Source organism: Amblyomma americanum, chromosome 2, assembly GCF_052857255.1.
Source record: "Amblyomma americanum isolate KBUSLIRL-KWMA chromosome 2, ASM5285725v1, whole genome shotgun sequence".
In the NCBI taxonomy this organism is placed as follows: Eukaryota; Metazoa; Arthropoda; class Arachnida; order Ixodida; family Ixodidae; genus Amblyomma; species Amblyomma americanum.
The window spans coordinates 68,371,339-68,396,019 of NC_135498.1; the positions used below are offsets into that span (position 1 = coordinate 68,371,339).

The following is a 24,681-nucleotide window of genomic DNA, read 5'->3' on the forward strand; positions in this document are numbered from 1 at the left end:
CGCAGATTCTGCGACCCGCCTTTCGACCCCAACCTCGTCTTTGCCTCGAGTCCTCACTCTGGATGGCACCACCCTCCTTCTAACAAGAAAGGAACACCTCCGGCGCCGCTCACTTGCTCTAATCCCTCCGTGTGCGGTAACCCTCCCCCGTGGTCTTGCCTGTGCAGAGGAGGTTGCGCTTCGGAGGATACGGGTCGGGGTTGCCCTAACTCCAGCTGTGACACGCAAGTGGCCGCATTTCAAAGATTTATATCCCCGCCCCGGGTGTCCACTCTGCAAGAACAGAGACTGTGAGGCGGATATCCACCACCTGTTGTGGGACTGCCCGGCGCTGAAGCCGACGAGAATTCGGCAACTGGCGTCAGTGGGACTCACCGGACAATCCGGATTCATATATTGCCTGGACAAAGGGTCCATGTCATCGTTCACTTCTTGATTTCATCAGATCAGCTCAACTTTTTTCATTTATTTAAGCATCTTACTCATCTCTCACTTCATAGTTTTTATGCCCTGAGGCAATAAACATCGCTTCAAAAAAAAAAAAGAGCTAGTGCTTTCAAAATTAACATTCAACAGTCTCGCAAAAAAACAGCACTTGACAAATGGTAGTGAGGTACTGGAAGTAGTAAGGGAGCAATCTATTTAGGGCAAGTAGTGACCACTGGCCCGGATCGTGTGAGAGAAATAGCCAGAAGGGTAAGAATGGGGTGGAGCGCATATGGCATGTTTTCTCAGATCATGAATGGCAGTTTACCAACATCCTGACGATAAAGGTATAGAACAGTGGTCTCTTACCGCTGCTCACCTATGGGGCATAAACGTGGAGGCTAACGAGAAGGGTTCAGCTTAAGTTAAGGAAAACGTAGCGAGCTATGAAAGAAAAAATGATAGGTGTAACGTTAAGGGACCGGAAGAGGGCACAGTGGGTGAGGGAACAAACACAGCAGAGCTCCCTTTGCTGCGCCGTCCCTTATGCGCCAGCCGTCAGCATGTGCACCAGAACCACCGGCAATAGGTCCCCATAGCAGGCCGACCCACATCCTTCACCTGACACTACATACCCTTCGACGCCCCCAAAAGCTCCGCCGCAACGCCACAGCCAGAGTCGCCGGCAGAGACGCTGACCTTAAGGCGGCTGTCAGTGCCTTCTACGGCATTCCTTTAACTCGTTCATCGCCTTCCGACTCTTGACAACCCAGAAAGCACAGCCTGCGCTGTCCCTCACCCGTGTGCAGTCGCTTGAAGCCCCGACGCACCCCACAAGCCCTACCGTCGTTCACGCGCTGACCTGCGAGTGGTGTGAGCCTGTAGCACTGGAAAGCGTGCTCTCCACCTGCTGAGATTGCCTTGCACAGCGAGGCCGCGTCAGTCGAGTTCTGCGCCTCCACGTCGCCAGACCCTGCGATCGATGCAACGCAACCTCCTCGGTGCTTCGTCTTCCCCAACACTCTGCAGCGGACACGCGGCAACCTTCTGCTTGCAGAGTGCCACCGCCTGCCCCTCGTGCATCCATACGGTTTGGTGTATGGTTTAATGGGGGTCTAACGTCCCAAAGCGACTCAGGCTACGAGGGACGCCGTAGTGAAGGGCTCCGGAAATTTCGACCACCTGGGGTTCTTTAATGTGCACTGACATCGCACAGCACACGGACCTCTAGAATTTCACCTCTATCGAAATTCGACCGCTGTTACTGCAGGGAATTGAACCCGCCTCTTTTGGGTCAGCAGCCGAGCGCCATAACCACTGAGCCACGTCAAGGCCCTTGTTCAATGGCTGCACCACTACGAATTCCTCCCACAGCACCTGCCCCACCCTGCTTCATCATGAACTAATCACGGGCGCAACATGTATATATTTATTATTGTGTGAACAGTTTTTGTGTATATTACCTCTCCCCCATCCTCTCTTCCTGTCTCCTCACCTTTTTCATTTGATTTCTCCATTCTGCCTGTTATCCTTATTTACGCTGAGGTTTTTCATAGTCGATGGCAAGTGCCGCGGCTAGCAAAAATCTTTTCCTTCCTTTTTATTATTGTTTCTTTAAAAACCACTTACTACTACTACTGCTACTACTACTACTACTACTACTACTACTGCCCCACCCGCCTCATGCACAGCATCGCCCACTGAGTCCCTTGTCGTTCCCTCCACATCACGGACTTGTCGCCGTGCTTTTCGTCCTCCTTCATTGCAGCCCACAGAACCAAGACTACCACGACTACGCTTCATCGACGACACATAGGCGGGGAGGTGGCTTGCATTCAATGGTTGATCGCGAGAGATTCATCACCAAATGTACTCTGCGGCCTAGCTATTGCTGCAGTGCCGCATGTCAGCCACAACGCTGTCAGCGCTAATGCATTCAGGCCATCATCTCTCTCTCACCACCGCCACATGTATCAAAGCACGAATGAGGCGTCCGCATATCCAGGGAGCCAGTTATACGCCCTTCCTTTCCTCAAAGCCATTGCCGTCTAGAACATTGTCAATGCCAACGCCAATGAACGCAGTGAACGCCGTCATCATTCGCTGTGTATATCCTAGATTAGCTTAGCTGATACACATTAATTTTTTTTATTTCATTTCAGGTGGCTCGGGCTACTTCACCAGAGGCGAGGAACGTGACACCAAGGGCTTTTACGCCACCTAATCATTGGACACCAACGGGAAATTGGTCATTAAAAGTTCCAAAGCGTAACGCCTGGCTTTTAGTAGGATTGAGGCGTTCACCTGACAGGCAATGTAAGTGCGAAAGAGCTTCAGAAATGCTCTTGAGCTGTTATGTTTCTAAGAAAAAACATTGACGTTTCTAAACGAAAAGCCCGCGCCGACATGATACTATGAATTTGGTGCAACAGCGGACAACGCTTGGACAACATGAGTTTTGGAGAGCTGAATAAAATCGAGTGTCATAGCATTTCCATCTGCATGCTCTGATATTGAGCGCATAGAGATGTGAGGAAGCAGCTGCAATTTCTAGCCATTGTACTGGAAAAATTCAAGAGGAAGACATCTGCGCATTCACCAAGAAGCTGCGCTTAATTCGTTGCACCGCATTTTTTGTCAAAATAGACACTGCATATGTGAAAAAATTAGCTGCGGTTTGACTACTGCCGAATCTGGTTAGAGAGCCAAGCCTGCGGTGTATCAAGGCAAGCAGACGCGGCTTGGCGTCTGTAACGTTGAGTGCGTTCCGCACACTGGATAGGCAGCACGCCCACCCTGCCATCACCCGCCGCGGTGGCTCAGTGGTTAGGACGCTCGGCTTATTCCGGGGTACCCGGGTTCGATCCCGACCGCGGCGACCGCGTTTCGGTGGAGGCGAAACGCAAAGGCGTCCGAGTGCTGTTCGATGTCAGTGCGCGTTAAGGACCTCCAGGTAGACGAAATTTTTCCGGAGCCCTCCACTAAGGCACCTTTTAAGAGCGTTAGCTCATGTCACGTTTCTCGATTTCTTGGGGTCTGCTACTACCTCCCTTCGGCGTGAAATTTTGTCCGAGAAATTCAAGATGGCGGCCTCCATAGTAAATCGATATAGCAACCGAATTGGTGATTGATTGGTGACGTCATTAGTACATCGAATTGATGATTCATGGGTGATTCACTGATATATCCAAGATGGCTGCCAATTGATGATGTAACCGATAAATCTAAGAGGGCGGCCGCCCTAGGAAATCAATAGCAATCCAATTGGTGATTAGTTAGTGACTTCACTGATATATACAATTGGTGATTGATTCGTGACGTCACTTATAAACCCAAGATTTCGACCTCACTTTAATCTCATTCATACCAATTCTAGCAAGCCAAAGAGCTAATGCTCGTTACTTCGTCTCCCAGACGGTGTCGGCGTTTTATTCTCTCTTTCTTCTTTCACTCCCACCTTCCTCCCTTCCCTTACAGCGCTCGTTCGGAATACGGCACGGTTCGGAGGGCTCCGGAATAATTTGGACTGCCTGGGGATCTTTAACGTGCACTGGTATCGCACAGCACACGGGCGCCTTAGTGTTTCGCCTCCATCGAAACAAAGCCGCCGCGGTCGGGTACGTAAATTCACTTTTAAAGCAAAAGCCTTTCTTTGCTCATGAGTGGCGTGTACGGAAGTCATAGATGGAAGTTGTAGCTCTAGCACTAGCTATCACTATCAGGAGCTGTCATTATCACTATCTGTAGCTATCATTATCACTGTCACTACCATAACTATCACTATCGGCAGCTATCACTATCACTACCATCATTACCACTATGCATCGCTAACGCTGTCACTATCAGTAGCTATCATTATCGCTACCTATCACTATTTTCTACTGTCTGTTTAGGACATATCGCTACGATTTTACATATATGTTGCTTATTAACGGTTGGTTAATCAACTTTTTCATTTAATTTTAATTGCCATACAGCTTATGATCGACAGTTCGTGCGGACAGTTTTGAGGACAACTTCTCTGCACAGCTTCCGACTACAACTTCCGTCCACACCACTCATGAGCCAGAAAACATGCCGCCATCGTCTGGAAGACGTTGAAGTAACGAGCATTAGTAGTTTGGTAGCACCATTTATCGTCCAGCAATGTATTACCACGTGATCAGGCTACTTTTCCATACCTCTCGGCGAGCGGGCGCTACTGCCTTGAGGTCGGATATTTTTGGCCAATTTGGGCCGAGAAAGTTTTTAGACTCTTTGGAGGGCGATATTGCCTTACATCAAGGTGGTAGGTGCCCGGTCATCATGAGGCATGAAGTTGTCAGCTGCCGAGGGCTGACGTCATGGCCGCCATGTTAGGGCTAACCATAACTAAATATTAACCTAATTAGGCGATATTGGTGTCTAACGCGTTGTACTGATCGAGCTCGTTACAAATATGCCGTTAGTTAGACCATAACGTCATCGGCAAATTAATTATATGCAATAAAATTTCAGCCTAACCATAACTAAATATTAACTTCATTAGTTCATATACGTGTCTAACGTATTCTACTAATCTAGAGGATTCCAAATATCTAATTCGTTTTATGATGACCTCATTGATTACTGATAAGCGCGGAAACAAAGTCACGTGACTAGTTAATTATGACGTCACAGGCTGATTATTGATCTTAATGAAGTCTTCTAATCACCCCCATCCAGAATAGATTAGCTTTGCTGTGAAGTCATTCGTCGCGAGATATAAGAAAGACGGCCCCAATGAATCACCAATTGAATATATCAGTGACGTCACCAATCAATCACCAATTGGGTTAATATATCGATTTACAATGAGGGACGCCATCTTGAATTCCTCGAACTTCACGAAGTTTCACGCCGAAGGGAGGTGGTAGCAGACCCCAAGAAATCGAGAAACGTGGCGAATAAGAGCTAACGCTCTTGATGATGATAAACTAACTTTATTTGCACCCGTCAAGGAATCAGAGGGCGATGACGATTTGAGTCTTGACCGCCGTCATCTTCCTCCCCTTTCAGCAGGCTGGTATCCCTTGGGATTCAGCGTTGTCCAGGGCCAGACGGATGACTTTCTTTTGGTCTTCTTTCCGGCTGACCATTAAAGCCTCCCAGGACTCTATATTCCTGTCTGGTTCATTGTGGCTAGGGCATGTTCACACCATGTGGATCATGTCTGCAATTTCATTAAACTGTTTACACCTCGGATCCTGAATCGCCGGATGCCATCTGCTTAGTTATTCCGGAGCCCTTCACTACGGCACCTCTTTCTTCCTTTCTTGGTTCACTTCCTCCTTTATCCCTTCCCTTACGGCGCGGTTCAGGTGTCCAATGATATATGAGACAGATACTGCGCCATTTTCTTTCCCCCAAAACCAATTATTATTATTATTATTATTATTATTATTATGGTCCGTCCATCCGTCCGTAAATTAATAATAAGAATAATTGCTTTTTGGGGAAAGGAAACGGCGCAGCATCTGTCTCGTATATCTTTGGACACCTGAACCGCGCCGTAAGGGAAAGGATAAAGGAGGGAGTGAAAGAGGAAAGGAAGAAATAGGTGCCGTAGTGTTGGGCTCCGGAATAATTTCGACCACCTGGGGATCTTTAACGTGCACTGACATTGCATAGAACACGTGCGCCTTTGCGTTTCGCCTCCATCGAAACGCGGCCATCGCGTTTCGATGGAGGCGAAACGCAAAGGCGCACGTGTTCTATGCAATGTCAGTGCGTCCGTCCGCGAAATCTGTCACACTATAGCTGTCAATCAAACACGGTTCTGGTGTCCACCGAGATATGTGAGACAAGGGCGTTATTTCTTTTCCTTAAAACTAATTTTCATTTCATTTTCCTTCCCTTACAGAGTGGTTCGGGTGTCCACCGAGATATGGGAGGTAGGTGTCATTTCCTTCCCTTTAACCAAATTTTCATTTCATTTTTCTTTCCTTACGGTGCGGTTAAGGTGTCCACTGAGATAGTGCGTGTGAGACAGGTGTCATTTCCTGTCGTTAACTACTCGATGCGAGCGATGACAAATTTTAACAGGAAGGTTTTGCGATGCATCGCAACAGTAGCCTATATCTTCAATATTTAAAAACAGTACCTTACAATAGATCTGATTTGCTACATTATTCACCCTACCTTGCTATAATGGGTAATGGGTAGAAGGGGGGTGGGGGTGGCGCTCTACGGTAGTCCACGGCTGTTTCCGCCATTGCAAATACCCGTGGGCTCGATCAGCCTGCTCTAACTAATGTCAAGATCACCCGCATTACATTCAATTTTCGAGGCACATATAAATCGCGTTACTAATCCCATTACAGGCACCCTGCTTCCTGGGCGAGATTTCTAGACCTCGCAGCGGGAATCTGGCAGGTAGGATACGCGAATATCGCTGCCGGTCGAACAATGCGCGTATGTAGCCCAGATTGGCGCCGAGGGGCACCGGTCGTGGCTGCAAGAGCAGAAGCACAGTGAAGGAGCCCGGTCCGTGGCATGGAGGCAGGCAGTGGCGGACCCGGCTTCATGCGACGCAAGTGTATTTTGGTCTGCGGTGGCTAATGCCGGAGGCAGACACTAGGCGTGCACGGCGTGTTAGACTCCACTTTGTCCTATTAGGCTGAGTATTCCTCATTGATTGGCATGCATGCATACGCTGCTGCGCTACAGCCCTACCAATGACGTGCTTTCGAGAGTATTGGTGCTGCCCGCACCCGTGGAATCCTCGCCGAATGGTAGCATTGGATTGTTGTAGCGGCGGCTTACTACTGTTAAATGCACGGGGTTAGTGCGCTGCACCGTTGGGTCTGGGCGTGTATACTATTAGAGTTAGTGCCATTCAACTCGCCGAACAAAAGATTTTTCTTCCGACCGGGAGAAAATATTTTACAGCGAGAGCTGTTACTGGGAGCCTTCCTGCACCGTCGATGCAGCGGAATACAAACAGTCGGTGGCGCTTTAGATATTCGCTTTGGCCAAAGTAAATTTATTTCAATTTGAAAACAATCCCTAAAACAAATTTTAACTCAGATATGATGTATATATGGTCAAATTATTATTTAGTTTTGAAAATTTGTAATGAGAATACTGAAATCCTAAACATTTTTTAGAGGGCAAGATCTGTCCTTTTCGATACAAGAATACAGTGGAGGGGTGTGGCGGATCCCTTCTCACACTGGCCACTTTTGTGAGCAGAGCAGGGAGTGCAGATAAGTCTGAACGATATTTTTTGTTGGAAAAATCCCTCCGGTTGTGCTGACACCGAATTTTGCATTGTTGTCTATTAGGACCAATCACGGCTCTCTACGGATGTAACTGAACCAGACGTGGCCTAATTTAATCATTTATTTTAGTGCGCTAGCACTTAAAGGGGCCATTCCTCGCATTTGGGCGTTGCCTGCCTGCCTGGCTGTCTGCCTAAAATCTGTTTTTTTTTTGGCAGTGCTTCATCATGAACTAATCACGCGCATAGCCTGCACACATTTCTCATTGCGTAAATAGTATGTGTATATTACCTCTCCCCCTATCCTCTCTTTCTGTACCTTCACCTCTTTCATTTAATTTCTCCATTCTGCCTGCTATCCTTTATTTCCGCTGCCCCAGCTCAGGTGCTTCAGTATCGATGGCGGATGCCGGGGCTAGCAAAAATCTTTTCCTTCCTTTTTATTGTTATTTTAATAAACCACTACTACTAGTACTACTACTACTACCATTACTACTACTACTACTACTACTACTACTACTATTAGCCTGCTCACCTGTCCACCGGAGGTTGCCCACCGTGTCGGGCGGCAGCCCATTTAATCGTGAGAGGCTGCTCGGGAAGAGCTACCTCGGTCGCAACCCAACCCAAGAAGCCCAAGTCCCACCGATGCCAACACCTGCCATAGCACCTGCCCTGTGTCACTGCGCCAATGCTCACCTGAACACCGGGTGGCTTACTTGCCAAGGTGTAGCCGGTGTTAACCAGGCGAGAACCTGGGGCAATAATTTGGCGGCACCACCGCTGAGCGCACCAAGCTGAGCGGAATAAGCGTCAGCGGTTAGGAGGAGAACGTGATTCGAATGATGCTTGCACAGTAGCTAAAAGGAACAAGAAGTTGGGGTGGTAATTAGATGGTAGCCTGGAACCACCTAGTAGATCGTAGCTGCAGCCGACAATTGACGTCATGCTGGCGCACATATCCGCATTTGGCCTAATTACTCAAGTCGATTAAAATTTGTTTTCCGGTGTCATTTCTTATCCGACAGAAGTCTGAGGGTCTTCGCCGCATAAAATACCGTCATCTCTTAGGAAACCCTCATGACACATCCAAATGACTCAATTGGGTTAATAATTTGCATGTGAAAAGTTAAACATTTTTCACATGACCAGCGGGCCAGTTCCACGCAAATAAATGGATATCGTACCAGGTGGTCTGACAGTGCCTTTTGGTTTAAATTTGAACAACCTTGTGGCTGTCTACAATTTACAATGATAATGAATTGACGTAATTTGTTTCCATGCTATTGAGGAAGTCTGTATTATTAAATGTGCCTTAGTGCACTTTGTACACTTGCCCAAAAGTAGGTAGCCAAAAAATATTGCTCTTCAAACAGCCGCGCGTGCTTGGTCGAAACTATTCATGAGGAATGTGTGCTCTTCGCCAAGTCAACACACTGCAATAACGTGGACGGATTGTGGGATGTAAGACAAAAAATAAACCAAAGCCCCGTGCTCCCCGAGGACGCTGAACAGCTCAGTGGGACCAGCGTTTACTTCGAAGAGGCTTGCATATTTCACCGACCGCAAATAGGCTCTTACCTCATGATAAGTAGCACATAAATCAGACTTCGGACATGCCAGTTTTTTTATTTATTCTTTTCCAGTGCATTGCTTTGTGACAGCTGTTTCTGGAAGTCCGGAAATGAAGAAAGAACAGACTCTAGACGAACACAAACTCACGGGCAGGCGCCACCATTTTGTCGAGCTTTCTGTATAAATTAAGGCTTTTAGCTGATGCACAGTATGTGCCTGTCTCACAACAGAAACAACGTTAATTTCTGAAGCTACAGGTGTGTGGATGATTTCCTTCTAAGTAGGCGGCATTGCACTATGTGGTGGCGGAAACATTCAGAGTCACCTAGTGGTCGACGACAGCGGTGCTCTAGGGTCGTACTATGTGAGAATTTCTGTTCGTGGTTAATTATTTTCCTCGCTATTGGTACGTGCCACCTTCGATGCCGAAACTGGCGAATTGCTCTGCTATCAACCTCTCAGCCATGATGTCACGTGTCCTAACTACTAATAGTACAAAAAGCAAAAGAATGCTAGCCGCAGCTCAATTAATTCAAGCTTCGATAGCAGATGCCGCTGCTATCGACATCTTTGCCTCCCGTTGTATTTAGTTTTTGAATAAATCACTAATAATAATTGGTTCTATGCGAAATATTTCCGAAGGAATAACTATTTTCCGCAGCTCCGCCAAATCGTGCATAGCTGAGGGAAAAATCGATTGAACAAAAACCCGTTGGCGTCTGTGTTTACTCTTCACAACGCGGGAGGCAGACAGCTATGTCGATCGACAGAAAAAGTTCATGGTGCGCCCTCCTCTCTCAAGGGAACTTGCTATGAGCTTCCGGCTGACCTCGATTAAACTGTGCAACGCGCAAGGCGTCGCGCCGAACGGGCAATTGCGTTCCATGGACCCTTTGGCAACGCAGCAACACGCTGTAGGGTTCCAATCTTAAAAGACGAAGCTTAAACGTCCTCCAATGTGGAAGCAGTTGCGCGCAGCCGCGATCAATCGAGATAAGTCTGGTGGCGTCGCAAAGAAAATGATAAAGCCGTGTGGGTGATGAGCGTGTGACGTCATTGAGTGGCGCCACCATCGTTCGAGAGGAGTGCTCCCCAGGCAATCTTCTCAGACGCCTCCTGAACGCCGATCTGGATGGATGCCGCCTAAACGCCCTTTGTGATCGTTAATCAACATTTTCAACACACATCAGCGACACAAGCAGCAACACCGCGCTAAAGGCTTTCGTCTCACCGCAGTTTAGGTCAACAAAGTGCCCCCCCCCCCTGATTTTTTTAGAAAGACAGATACATCCTAATAGTTCGGCGTAGCGTTTGTCATGTGTCTCCTAAATTGCAATATACCCGGTGAAAGGGTTAAGGCGTAATCCCCCAGTTACCTCCAATTTGCAGATAACGTTGTGCTTGTAAGTGTCGAAATCGTCTTTAGAGTATGAATAATGAAATATTGTTATTTCTGCTAAGTGTTACGCTGAAATTAATTGGCTTTTTGGGGAAAGGAAATGGCGCAGTATCTGTCTCATATATCGTTCGACACCTAAACCGCGCCGTAAGGGAAGGGATAAAGGAGGGAGTGAAAGAAGAAAGGAAGAGAGAGGTGCCGTAGTGGAGGGCTCCGGAATAATTTCGACCACCTGGGGATCTTTAACGTGCACAGACAACGCACAGCCCAAGGGTGCCTCAGCGTTTTTCTTCCATAAAAACGCAGCCGCCGCGGTCGGGTTCGAACCCGGGAACTCCGGATCAGTAGCCAAGCGCCCTAACCACTGAGCCACCGCGGCGGGATGCTGAAACCGGGAAACTAAAATTCGCAGAGCAGTTACAGCTGTGTAATACGAGATTAAGGGGCAGCTGTTTGCGATGGTGAATATTGCCACACTGTTAGCCGTTTACTGGCGCCGCCGTGCAGTGCGACAGCACCCGCTCTTCTTCCTCGTCTTCCCCTGCTCGAGCGTGGGTTGGCTGAGTGTTCCTGCTGTGGTAGTCTTGGTGTGCCCCTCTGCCCTCTCTGCTAACGCTCTACCGGCTCTCGGTGACATTTTGGTGGAGGTGCTGGGATTTTTCCAATGCATGGAGAGCTCCCGGGAGCCTCCAACGACGCCCAGCTACACCCCGTGGACACGACACCTGTCCACAAGGCAAGCCGCCGCTTGCGAGGTTTTGATCCTGAGTTCCGACCACTGACGGCACCAACCCTCGCAATGACGTCCACTGCGTCAAACCGGGCCATCTAGAATGCCGTCCGCTCCCCACCGCTGCTTCTCGATGCGCCTCGTTTCAAGGCGACAAGTTTGAAGACGTGGGGGTCTTGTTGGCCGGCTAAGACCGGGTTGCTGCATTTAACTTGTGGAACGAGGACCGCAAGCTACGGAATGTCTATTTTGCTCTCGAAGACGCCGCCAAGACGTGGTTTGAAAACCACGAGTCCGCAATCGCCCCCTGGCGAGATTTCCGGCGACAGTTGTTGGACACCGTCGGTACCAACGAACGGAAGGAGCGAGCTGAACTTGCCTGCAATCCGAGCGCAGAGGCCCAATGAGAGCGCCGCCGTTTTCGTAGAAGACATGACGGGGCTCTTCAACCGCGCCGATCCTTCAATTCTGAAGCGAAGAAGGTACGTAATCTTATGCGAGTGGTCAAAAAGCAGCTTTTCGTAGGACTTGTGCACGACCCTCCCAGTACTGTGGTTGACTTTGCTCGGGAGGCGACAAGCATGGAGCGCACCTTGCAGCAGCGGTTCGTGCAGTACGGCCGTCCGGCGAATATCACTGCTATGGACGATCACATGTCGCTGCCTGGAACCGAGAGTGAGGCCCTCCGTGAGTTTGAATTGAGTTGTACGCTACAGGTGGGATTAGCCTTGCTTAGTCTGCCGGCAATTGCTCCAACGTAGCGTCACTTATATGTTAATAACGAATAAAAACCTGTTGGATCTGCCCCGCTATGCGCACAGTCATTTATAATAGTACATATTCCACTCTCGAAGTCACCATCTATGCACACATTCATTCACAGCAGAACAATGTCCACTCCAGAAGTCACCATCTATGCCCATATTCAGTCACAGTAGAATATAGTCCATTGCAGTGCCACCATCCATGCACACGTTTACTCACAGTATAGCATGGTACACTCCAGAAGACACCATCTACGCACGCACTCAATCACAGTAGACCATGGTACGTTCTTGCTGTCACCATTTAGAGACAAGATCAGTGTCCTGCAGAAATGTTAAAAGAATGCGTGCAGCCTCCCTTCTGCATGTCTGGTTTCAACTCGGGTAGACAATGTCGTTAACTGTACTGATAAGGGCTCCTGTCTTCTTGAAGGAAGCGAACATCGCATAACTTTCCGCGTTGTACTCGGGGCAGTACATAATATAGTGTTCTATGTCCTCCCACACCACATAAAGAACATATCAGAGACGATGCCGTGCCCGTCTTATGCATTCAGACAGGAGTACGAGCAGAGCCCGTGCGAATTTGATCTAGTAGACTGGCCCGGGATCTTCTCAGTTCCGTGGTCTACATGGCTTGTGGGGCGCACTCCAAAGGGTACTAAAATGATCGCGCACCATTTCTTTGAAGAGACTTTTTCAATCTTGAGGTACTTTTTTGATGAATTTCTTGATAGAGCTTTATGGGCGAGACTGTCTGCCACCTCATTGACTCTGACTCCTATGTGAGAGGGCACCCATTGAAAGTATAGAGTAAAGCCTCTGCTGTGCAGATTCTGCACCAAGCGTAGAGAGCTTATGGACAAGGCATCAGTAGGGAATCCGCGCTCTAACCTCTGAAGGGCAGATTTTGAATCAGTTAGGATGACATGTGCCGGACAAGACCCTAACTTCCGTGAAGCCGCCTCAATAGCAACACTTTCGGCCGTGATTGAGGATACGACAGCAGTAAAGCGTACAGACCACTTACAGTCCAAAGAAGGAATGTAAAAAGCCGCTGTGCTAGCTTGTTTGATCTTGTCCACAGAACCATCCGTGAAAATTTGAAGATGGCGTACATACTATGTTTCCAAATGTGCAAGTACGAGCGAACGCGTTGCTGCCAAAGGAGAGCTGCGCTTTGCGCTCACATGGGGAATTGTGACCTTACAGTCGATCGAGGGTCGGAAAAGACCAGGGGGTTTCAGCCGTTTCCTTTGCCTTCGGACATTAAGGCCTAAAGAACTAAGAGTGAGCTTGTTAGGAGCATTGTGCGCGAAGAGCTACAGAAGCTTCGCCCTGTTGAGCAACACCCTGGTGACAGTATGATGACCTTAACTCGCAATTACTACGTTTAATTAAGGCCGAAATTTGGGCAGGTTGGTACTGATTCATTGCTAAATTGTTGTGTTGTACTTATTCATGGTTATCTGTCTTGCCTTCCTGGTTAACAGTGAATTATTTTGTCTACTTCTTTGGCAGAGCGCACGTGGGGTCACTCATGATGTCACTGTATTCGGACCAGCGAGAGTGGCGCATTTCCAAGGCGTGCTGTGATCATGTTACGAGTGATGCCACTTTGTGCTTACCAATCAGCGTGGTGCAGTTTTACGCCGACGCTGTAGAACCAAGAAACGTGCCCTTAACACTTGTAGCTGTGAAATAAATTGAACAAGGTTAGTTGCACTTGCCAAGTTTTTGTTAACAAACACTAAAACCACTTTGATATTAACAGCATAACTTCCATTTGGATGCACAAAGAGGGTTATATGAAAGAACCTTGTTGGAAAAATTAATGCGCAGCTGTCGCACAATCGCAGATTTCCACAATTGCAGCTGCAATCGGCGGTAGTGCAGAGGCAGTGCCAAGGAAAGTTAGCGACGCCTTTGCAATAACAAGCTGTGTGCAGGTACGGTTGGCATGTGACTTATTTTTTCACTATTTAAAGCCTTCTAAAAAAATAATAAGCATGCAAGCGAATATGGGGGAGAACTTCACGGACAATAAGAGATGACTCGAAGCAAAAATTCGTTTTTAAATGCTTTCTTTTGAAACAAAAAAAAACAGAAATGAAAAATACAGGAGACACATAATTACATTATGTTGAGAATGCGATAAAAATAAAGTCTGAAGCCAGCTGGGCATGCTTCTTCTCCGCCGTCATTGCTGGTCGCTGCATACTCTGAGACTGTGCCGCCACCGATACTCCATCTTCAGCGACTTACTTCCGTGGCCGTCCTCTGCGCTTGCTGGGAATTTCCACTACGGTAGACACACGAGGTGGTGGTGGTGGTAGTGGTTTTATTAAAAATAATAGTAAAAAGGAAGGAAAAGATTTTTGCTAGCCCCGGCATCTGCCATCGATACTGAAGCACCTGAGCTGGGGCAGCGGAATTAAAGGATAGCAGGCAGAATGGAGAAATGAAATGAAAGAGATGAGATGATTTTGATTCCATTCCAACCTGACACGTGGAGCTGTCTAGACACGTCTGCACACAACCAAGCGCACCAGCAAACTGCACGCGGAACCCGCCACTGTGCTCGGCCATGCCACGTGACCAGCGCACCTGCCGAGAGGAAGAGAGAAACTTTCGATTGTCAAGGAGTTGTAGATCGTGGGCGCCTGTACCTCATTGTGAGCCCTATACAAGGGTGACCTCCAAGGCCCAATTAACAAGAGCTGCTAACTGTCGTGGTCTAATGACGTCCCACACCATGTATATCAATGAGTGAATTTGATGACACACGAAGCTGGACGTAGCCGGGTTTTTTCTCCGATGAGGATTTTAATGCTACAGTATTCACAAAAAGACTCTGAGATGGTTTGGTTTATGGGTGTTTAATGTTCCGAGGAAGACGACGAAGTGCATCCTTGTGGAACGCTTTCAGTCAGTCTCCAGCTTTTTTATGTTATTTTCCGGGTATACTGCGGGGACGCCGTCCCCCGTCATACGGCGATGGATCTGAACCCTCCTGGGCATCCGAATAGCCTGGCGGTCTCCTCCTCGAGCTCGTCGAGGAAGCGGTGCAGCTGCCCGAGCGACCCCGACAGCGATGGCACCATCGAGTACTTCAGCGATGCCAGCAGCGTGGACGGCTTTGAGACTTACCTCAGCCGGAAGACCAAGAGAAGACTGCTACGAGCCAGATCGTCATCCAGTGAGTCCACTGTAAAAAGAAGTGGCAACACACCGGCACACACCATCCTCGTCCTTCCTGTGCAGCCAACCGACAACATGAGGCAGCTTAACAGTCAAGTCGTCTCCGTAGAACTAACTCTAAACCCTCGTGCCTAAAATCAAAGACGTTCAAGTGAATGCGCGGAGGAACATTGTAGCCGTTGACGTCCACCATGCGGCTGCTCTGGAACAGCTGCGGGCCATAACTCAGCTCGGCGGATCATCAGTACGTACTGTTATTCCGCTCGGCGGGGATGAGTCCTCTTCCGGCGTAATCTATGATGTCGACGAGGCTATCACGCGAGGTGATTTGCCCATACTAGTGAGGCCGGCAAATGAAGGCACCGTAATTCTACTGGTGTCACGTCTGGGCAATTCCCGTTATGTGAAGAATTTGTTCCAAGGCGACAGCTTTCCAGCACACGGGAAGGTGGGCGATTTCCGTCATGCCGTGCGGCGATTTATTCCAAAACCCCTGCAATGCCACAAATGTTTGAAACTGGGTCATGTGAGCGGGGTCTGCGACAACACGAGAGTGTGCTCTCGTTGTGCTGGAGCTCACAGCGCTGAGTCCTGTAATGCCCATGTGCTTAAGTGTTCCAACTGCAACGGGCCTCCTGACGCCTCATCTAAGAATTGTCCGCGCATAAAAAACGAGCGGGGCGTTCTAAAGTAAATGGTCCGGGACAATTCTACGCACCGTGAAGCTGCCGCGACTGTTCGGAAAAGGCGTTCACGCCGCAAGAAGAACTCAAGAAAGTCTATTGCAGAAAGCAACCACACCGACGCGCCCACGGCACCTCCTCCTAAACCTCCTCCCATGCCGCCACTTCCAAGTGTGTCCGGTCAGCGAAATATCGCCAAGGATAATCAGATCTCTTCGTGTGCGGATGCTTGGCCAGCGCTTCCGCCGTTACGTCCTGCAGAGCCTCCTCAGCGCAAGCTCCCATCGCCGAGCTCATCTGTCGTTAGAGAAGGGCCCCCAGAGCAAGATCGCCAAGACCTCGTGATCCTTAGGACGGTGGTCAACGCCATTCGCACTCTGATACAGGCCGTTGCAATCGTAAACCGCCTGAAGCGTCTTAGTAGTGCTGGACTCCCTGGTTCCAGCACTACAAGATCTTTAAAACAGAATGGCTGGCCAGCTTCCCACGTTCCGTGAGGAAGTCAGGGTCGCTGCGGTCTTCCAGCGGAACGCAAGATGCCTAAAGTCACGAATCGCAAGTTTTCGGCAATATGTTTTCAACAACGACTCCCCGATATTATTCACCTGCGAACTTAACTTATCCCCAGCAATCAGGTTTTCCGGGTACGATCCCTCCTTTGCTCCGACATGCGGGGAGCGCAGCAAAGTTCTGGTCTACATCCGATCCGACATAACGTACGTTTTCTGTCCAGTTCAACCCCACAATGACAATCAGTACGTGTGCTTCATAGTCAAAAAAGGATCCATAGAGTTCACACTGTTGCGGCGTATGTCTCTCCCTCCTCTCAATTGGACTGCGAGAGGTTGAAGACAATTATGGAGGCAACCCGGAATCCTTGAATTATTAGCGGAGATTTCAATGTACATCACCAACTGTGGGGAAGTCCTATAGTCAACGCCAGAGAGAGGAATCTGGCATTATTTGCTTCAGAAAATGAACTTTACGTAATGAATGACGGCAGCCCGACATACCTGCGAGGCAGTTCATACAGCATTTGCTTAGACCTGACGCTAGTTTCGCGGTCTCTGCGCCGGCGTGCCCAGTGGTTTTGTGATCTGGAGGCCCACGAGAGTGACTACATACCCACCTACCTCAAGATTCCTGGTGTTAGGGCGTCCGGCCCCGCTAATCACCCGCACATCGATTGGACGGCATTTAAACTCGAATGGAAGAGGCGTGCAAAGAAGCCCTAACTTCCAGTTTGGAGGACATTAGAGCATCAGCAATGAAGGCTGCTAGAGGCTTCCTCACGTCAACTAGAATGCGCACCGAATTTTGATATCGAATTAGACCACCTACGTGCTATTCGTTGGCGTGCAGAAATACGTTACAGACGGATCCAATGCGTAAGGGACCTCAGAGACGCTCGTCGTTTGCAGAATAAAATCAAGCGACGAATGAACACGCTGTCGAAAAAGCGCTGGAAGTCCTTCTGTCAATCTCTGGACCCTCTAAAGCCCATGTCCCTCATTTGGCGGACAGTGCGGGGGCTTTGAACGCTTCCACAGCAAAGACAGCTTTTCTATGCGTTGCCTCGACATCAAAATCGTCACCAGATTGAAGTTGCAACTGACTTCTGCAGGACAATCACGAGTGCAGTGATTACCTCGGGTTCCCAGCGTGTTCCTCCTGCATCACAGGATTCAGCGATTAATGTTGTCTCTACTCGAGAGGAACTTGATGCTGCCCTTGCAGAAAGTAAGCGTTCGTCTGCACCAGGTCCAGATGACATTACATATGCTGCGCTGTGCCACCTTGGCCACGACGCGCGTAGAGAGCTACTCAGCCTTTACAACCACTCGTGGCAAGACGGAGTTGTTTGTCCCCAGTGGAAATCCAGTCGCATGATACCATTACTAAAACCAGGAAAATCCCCGCTCGACCTGTCATCATACAGGCCAATAGCTTTGGCCAGTTGTGTGGGAAAAGTCATGGAAAGAATGCTTCTGGCGCGTCTTGTGTGGTACCTTGAGCACAATAACGTGTATACTAATGCCATGGCGGGTTTCAGACGGGGTCGCTCCTCTATAGACAGCGTCATTTATCTTGTGTCCACAGTACAGCAACAGAAAGACCAGAAGCGCATGTGCACGGCACTTTTTCTTGATGTCAAAGGTGCATACGATAACGTGACGCATGAGGCCATCCTTGATGCGCTAGAGGCTGTAGGAATCGGTGGACGGATGTATAGGTCGATCCAAAGCTATCTATTATGTGTGAAGATGGCTCCAAACCCGCGCATTACACCTACCGGGGCGTGCCTCAGAGTGGAGTGTTCAGTCCTATTTTGTTTAATCTAACACTTATAAGACTCCCGGAGTACCTACCTGATGCCGTCCATATCGCTATGTATGCCTACGACATCTGCACCTGGGCCTCCTCTGTGATGCGTCTCCAGGTGCGAGCAAGACTTCAAAGGGCAGCAACCATAACTTCCTCCTATCTCCGAGAGCAAGGTCTGAGCGCGTCAACCGAGAAGTGCGCTATAGTGGCATTTACGCGCAAAAGTATGACTCGTTATCCGCTAACTATTGAAGGCTATGCCATTGCCTATCGTGCTTATCATCGTTTTTTTAGGAATTATCATAGACCGGAATTTATCATGGACCCCGCATTGCAGCTTTGTAAAGAAAAAGTTAATCTCGATCACACACCTGCTCAGATTTCTTGGCGGAAAATCATGGGGCTCATCGATTGTATCAATGCTGCAACTGTACAGAGCACTCTGTTTGGGATTTTTGCGGTATAGTGCACCAGTGCTTTCAAGCACATGCAAGACGAATTTGCGTGCCCTCCAAACTATACAAGGTCAGGCACTTCGCACATGCCTGGGTCTTCTTCGCAGCGCATCAACAGTCGCTACCATTGCAATTGCCCAGGACAATCCACTCTCGACATATATAACCCTTGACACCCTGCGGATCCACACACGGCATCTAACAAGGATTCCCCAGCACCACCTTGTGTCAGTGACGAATCAAAGACCACATGCAGCTTTTTCAAAGGTTGTAGCAGCCCACCAGTCGTCCATCCCATCACAGTTCCCCCCGGCAGCACAGCCTTCCTCTGCGCTGTGGTGTCTGAGGGAGCCATGCGTGCGTCATACAATTCCGGGCATAAGGAAAAAAATCGAACTTATCGACACCGGCCATTAAACAGTTGACACTCTATCTACTCCACGCCGCATATAGTGACCGCACTCATGTGTATACAGATGGTTCGGTCTCAGGTACAAGTTCGACCTACGCCGTGGTCATTCCTGCGAGACAGGCAAGTATTATCAAGCAAACTTCGCATCGGACAACCTCCACCGGATCAGAATTCGCCACTCTTCGTGCGGCTGTGCAGCACATCGGTGCACAAACACCCCACAAATGGGCTGTGTTCTGCGACTCAAAAGCAGCCCTACATTGTCTTAATTCTGCTTTACGCCATAGCGATCACGATCAACTCGTAGCTGAATTAAGACATCTTCAACACCAGGCGCAGGAAGAGGGTCATGACATCGTTTTCCAGTGGATACCGGGACACTGTGACATTGTCGGAAACGACGCAGCTGACGCTGCAGCTCGAGCGGCTCACGGCAGTGCCAACATTGTCCAGATACCGTTGACAAGAGCCGACGCAGCAAGACATCTGCGAATGCTTGGCCGAAAAGAGATTTTAGTGTCATGGCCTCCTTCTGACAACTCCACATGCCGTCTGCACCGCCTAGACTCCTTACTTCAACTCAGTCCTCCGTCCGGCCTCTCCCGCTGCGATGCTACGCTGTTGTGTCGCCTGTGGCTGGGAGTGGCGTTTACAAATGCATACTCCCATTTAATCGCAATGGAAGACTCTCCCGCGTGTGAGATCTGTGTTTGCGAGGAAACTATAGAACACCTTCTTTGTAACTTTCCTCGGTTTCAGCCTGAGCGTGCACTTCTGGCTGCAACACTCCGCCGTTTAGATCCTCGGCCCCTTACTGAAGCCAAGATTCTGGGTCCTTGGAGTAAGCCTTAATCGCAGAGGACATCTTTGAAGGCACTTTTCAAGTTCTTGAAGGACTCAGGACTGAGTGCAAGGTTGTGAACAATCGGTTTGTGCCCTGTGTGCCCTGCAGGTAATGGCCAATGGACATGTGGAAAAGTGATCACCTCCCTTTGCTCTTTCTCCTTTCTATCTCTGCCTCCGTTCCCCTTCCTAAGTGTAGGGTAGCACAACGGACGCTGCCTAGTTAACCTCCCTGCCTTTCGACTCGGGCTATGAGGGACTTGGGCTATGAGGGACGCCGTAGTGAAGGGCTCCGGAAATTTCAACCATCTGGGGTTCTTTAACGTGCACTGACATCGCACAGCACACGGGTCTCTAGAATTTCGCTTCCACCGAAATTCGACCGCCGCGGCCAGGATCGAACCCGCGTCCTTCGGGCACTCTGAGATGGGAAGAGGTGGTGGCCGCTCAACGGGTGGAATAGCCAGTGTGGTGGCTGGGCGGCTTGGACGCTGTTGGCGCATTCCTAGACCACATGGTGGGATTCGCACCGCCGATTATGTTATCATGCTTGAAAAAGCGGTGTTCCTAGCTAGCAATGGAGTTCTTATTCGGATGATTCGAGGGCACTTGCTCATGTCGTAGCCACTGAGTTGCATTCTTTGCGGGTATAGGTTCACCTAGGAAACACTGCCTTTATTTTTCAGAAATAATAAATATAACTGGAACTTACGTTTCCGGTACTTAATTGCCGACAAAAACTTGTGCGCGTTGCTAAACACGAGAACTGTTCTGCTATCCGCCTCAAGCTTGAGAGAGTGCAGTGAAAAATGGATGCTTTATTTTGCGGTGTTCACCTGATTATTCACTTTTTAAAAATTTTTTCTCAACTTGAACAGCGCAATAAGAATACGTTTGTTAGTTCACGTGTAGGGTGCCCGAAGTTAGCCAATTTTTCTTGGCGAACTGGGAAAGCTCAACTCGATGCGTGGTCTGCTACATCTTTTGGGGTTATGATAGAGGAGATAAATACGTTCTCCCCTATTTAACCGCGGCTGACAAAGTTCAAAATCGCCAGACCCCACCCCGTGATCGCGTACGCTACCGAGCGCACGCCGTCCACGGCGGGCCTTGCTTTGCGGAACACAGGAACAACACACTCGCTGACACAAACCAGCCATTTATTGCTACAGCAACAATAACGCCAGCTAGCAACAAAATACGCCAATGAATCGGGGTCGTCCGACTCAGCAGCAAGATTACGAGCGAATGTTCGCCCACGCTAGGGCAGTGGATACTCCGAAGCCGGACGGGACGAGATACGGCAGCAAGTCTCACCGCCACTTCCTCGCCCCGCTGGCGAAGAGCGGAGCCGCGAGCGACACGTCCGCTCGCGTTGACGATCCCAGCCGAAGAGGGTGCACTCTCCCGTGCGCGCAGCAATCACGCTGTCCGTGGTGCCCTCCCCCGTTAGTTAAAGTAACTAACCAAGGAAAGTCACGTGGCGCGCCCCTCCTGAGGCTAAGCCATGGGAGGGTGCACCGCGGGAAATCAAACCACAAAGGGAGGCTGCGGGACTGGGTCCCCACAACCTCTTACTCTTGGCGGACCACAGACAATTTGTGTGAAGAAACTCGCAAGGATATGTAAGTGTTCTTTTAGTATTTAGTAACTGGCTGATAATGATTATGACGATGATGATGATAAACTTAGCATCGAATATCTATTGCTGCACTGGGTGACGACCATTGAACTTCATTTGAAGTTTGTTTCAACGCGATTATTCGAAACTTTCAAAATTCGAAATCATAATTTATTATCATTTTGAATCTTGTCCCAGGAGCCGTTCCGCATTTCCACTCACATCGAGTGACGTCAAGTTGCACTTGCTCTTATTATTGTGACGCCACCAAACCCAGTGGCTGTTCACAGTAACAACCAGTGCTTGCCGGCGGCGCCGAAGTCATCAAGAATGTGGTAGTTCAGGTTAGTCAGTCTGTCGACCGTGACGTCCAGGTGCACTTTAGCGCTGGCGCGGCCGATACCGAAACTGCCGGTACGAAATCGTTCGTCATTAGATATTTACGCAGCGCACTGGTGTTCTGAGCTAATTTTGTGATTAATAGGCCGTAGGTCTCTTTCAAGGCAAAAAAAATAAAAGAATTGACAGCGAAAAGCTTTGTGTCTGCACCTGATTAATTTTGGTCGCGGGGCAAGTAATACGGGTGAAGAGTGCTGAAAACCAAAGCAATCGAATTAGAAACAAGAACCGCACTACAGTTGAACGTCGTTATAACAAAGTTTAAGGGGCCCGGCGATTACTTCGTTATAGTCGTAGCTTCGTTATATCCCGTGCTGACCGAGCTTCGATGTGTAACCGTCATCCCTTCGTTGTATCGAATATTTCGTTATAACGAGGTTCGACTGTAGTTAGTTTTTCCCCATTTTTTGATTTTTCTGCGCTACGAGTACACTATAAAAGACAATGAGGGACGCCGTAGGACACGCGGCTCCCATTTAATGTGGTTTTTTATTCCGATATGCGGTTGACAGTTGTGCTTCGCCTCCATCCCGTTTCTCGAGGTGTTTGCGTGGTGTATGGTTTGCGCGCAAGAATACAAACTGCAACAAGGGGAGAGCTGCGCATACACGACATTTGAATTTTATCTTACTGACAAGGCAGCTTGTTCTTCGTTTTTACTTTAGAACTTTCTGTTACCCGGATATCCGCGCTTGATGACATACCACGCACAAAGGTTCGCGTCACGGTCATTGCTCTTTTGAAATTTTCGACCAACGTGGCACTTGCCTTCCTACGCACAGATAGTAGCCATAGCCAATTAGGGGCCTCGCTGATTACAGGTCAGCGTATAAGCAGAGAAGAGAGAGCCGCGATACCTTTCGCGGTATCAAGGGAGAGATACCGAGATAGAGATACCGCGATAAAGACTCTGTGAACCACGATATCTCTGCTCGGAGCTCTAAGGGAGGAAAAGTAAAAAGAAGCGAATTTAGAAAGCGCCGAAATGAAAAAAGGAACCTCAATTAAAAAAAAAATTGGTCTGCCGAAAGAAATATGCTGGTTTGCCAGCATAAAAAGAATAGAAAGCAGGTCTCACCGAGACTCGAACTCGGATCGCTGGATTCAAAGTCCAGAGTGCTCACCATTACACCATGAGACCGACTCTTTCCGACGCCGGGAATCGAACCCGGGCCTCCTGGGTGAAAGCCAGGTATCCTAGCCACTAGACCACGCTGGAGACACTCTGTGTTGCAGCTGCGGAACGTTTTCTCAAGACGCGGATGCACGCACTGTTGCGACAGAGGGGCGGCGTAGCAGCACCAGCTGTTGAGCGATGATAAAGTGCGCGTTTGTTTACTACATGTCAGACGGCTGCCCGCATGAGCATATTCTCGGCTTCAGTCCTTCCATGATGGCTAGGCTCAGTAGCCGATTTAGGATCAGCGTAAGACATTTGAAACGTTGGATATGCACGAAACCATTGATAGGCTAAGAAATAGCGCCTGAAGGCAAGGAAGTTTTAATACTCCTCCGAGACAACTAAAGTTAATAAAAAAATTTTTTTAAACGTAGCCTAGCTGCAAGTAACTAAGTGGGGCGAAAACTTATAATGTGTGAGAAAATTCTTTACGTGGGTCCAGACGCGTTGTACGTGCAGGCTACTTTAATACTCAGGCATGGTCTACCTTCACTTCATGATAAATTACCTGGTGTTAAAGTTTGGTCACTGCCATATAGCCGCGGATAGGCACCGCCCGCCAGACCGGCTGTGCAATGGCATGCAGCCAAGTGTGCACGCTGCATTTTCTTTATGCGTCTTGAAACATTCATATCATATCGCCGACCAGTTGGTTATTTTCTCAAGCAGAGAAATTTCAAGTATTTTCCGCAACCACAGCAGGGCTGCAACTTCTTTGAATACGAATTTCACCAAGCATACGCTGTTCCATCAGTATCCGACTTTCAACGCAATCATCTGCCTCCCTTGCTCCGACGCATAAATTATTGCCATCGAGTGCAGTACAAGGAGGTTTCTTTTTATATATTCGCTAATTTGCAAAACCAGCAGCACTAGTTGCGCAAAAGCCTGCCAGTGAAATACGCTCCAGTGAACGCTGTGGAAGATGAGATGGAAGCAAGTTTTGTGAAAGATCAGATGTCTCTCTCACTTTCCTTGATATATGTTGAAATATCAAGAAAAAAAAGCTTTTGGTACTTATTCGTGCGGAAACCGCAGAGAACCCGAGGCCAAGCGCAAAGGGAAACTTATGCGCAAATTTCCAAATTTCTCTCTCAGAACGGTTGCCAGCAAAAGAAAGAAGAAAACTTCCGGCCCTGGCAGGATTATAGCCGCACCGGCTCCAGAACAGCACCTTCGTTCTCGTTGCCTTAGCCCGCTCGGCCATCGTCGCAGCTTTCTCTCTTACTGCATAGAAAAAGTGCTGAAAAAAGAAATAAACGAGTTCATGCCTCACATAACCTGGCCGCATCATGCGATCACCCTTAGTCCATTTCAACCCTATTGAAAAATGTGTACAGGTTTGAATAGGAGACCAATAGGATTATGGCACATTTCGTTTAACATTATAGGATGAAGCTTCAAAAGCGATTCAGCCTTTGGTGACTC

At 48.7% G+C, this 24,681-nt stretch overlaps 2 non-coding genes across 2 annotated transcripts; both read right to left on the reverse strand.

Moving 5' to 3' along the window:
- Window positions 1-23,142: 23,142 nt before the first annotated feature.
- TRNAQ-UUG (transfer RNA glutamine (anticodon UUG)) lies at window positions 23,143-23,214 on the reverse strand. The gene has a single exon. It is a non-coding gene; the product is annotated as a tRNA-Gln (tRNA).
- A 6-nt stretch (window positions 23,215-23,220) lies between these two features.
- On the reverse strand, window positions 23,221-23,292 carry TRNAE-UUC (transfer RNA glutamic acid (anticodon UUC)). Its single transcript has one exon. It is a non-coding gene; the product is annotated as a tRNA-Glu (tRNA).
- Window positions 23,293-24,681: the final 1,389 nt, after the last annotated feature.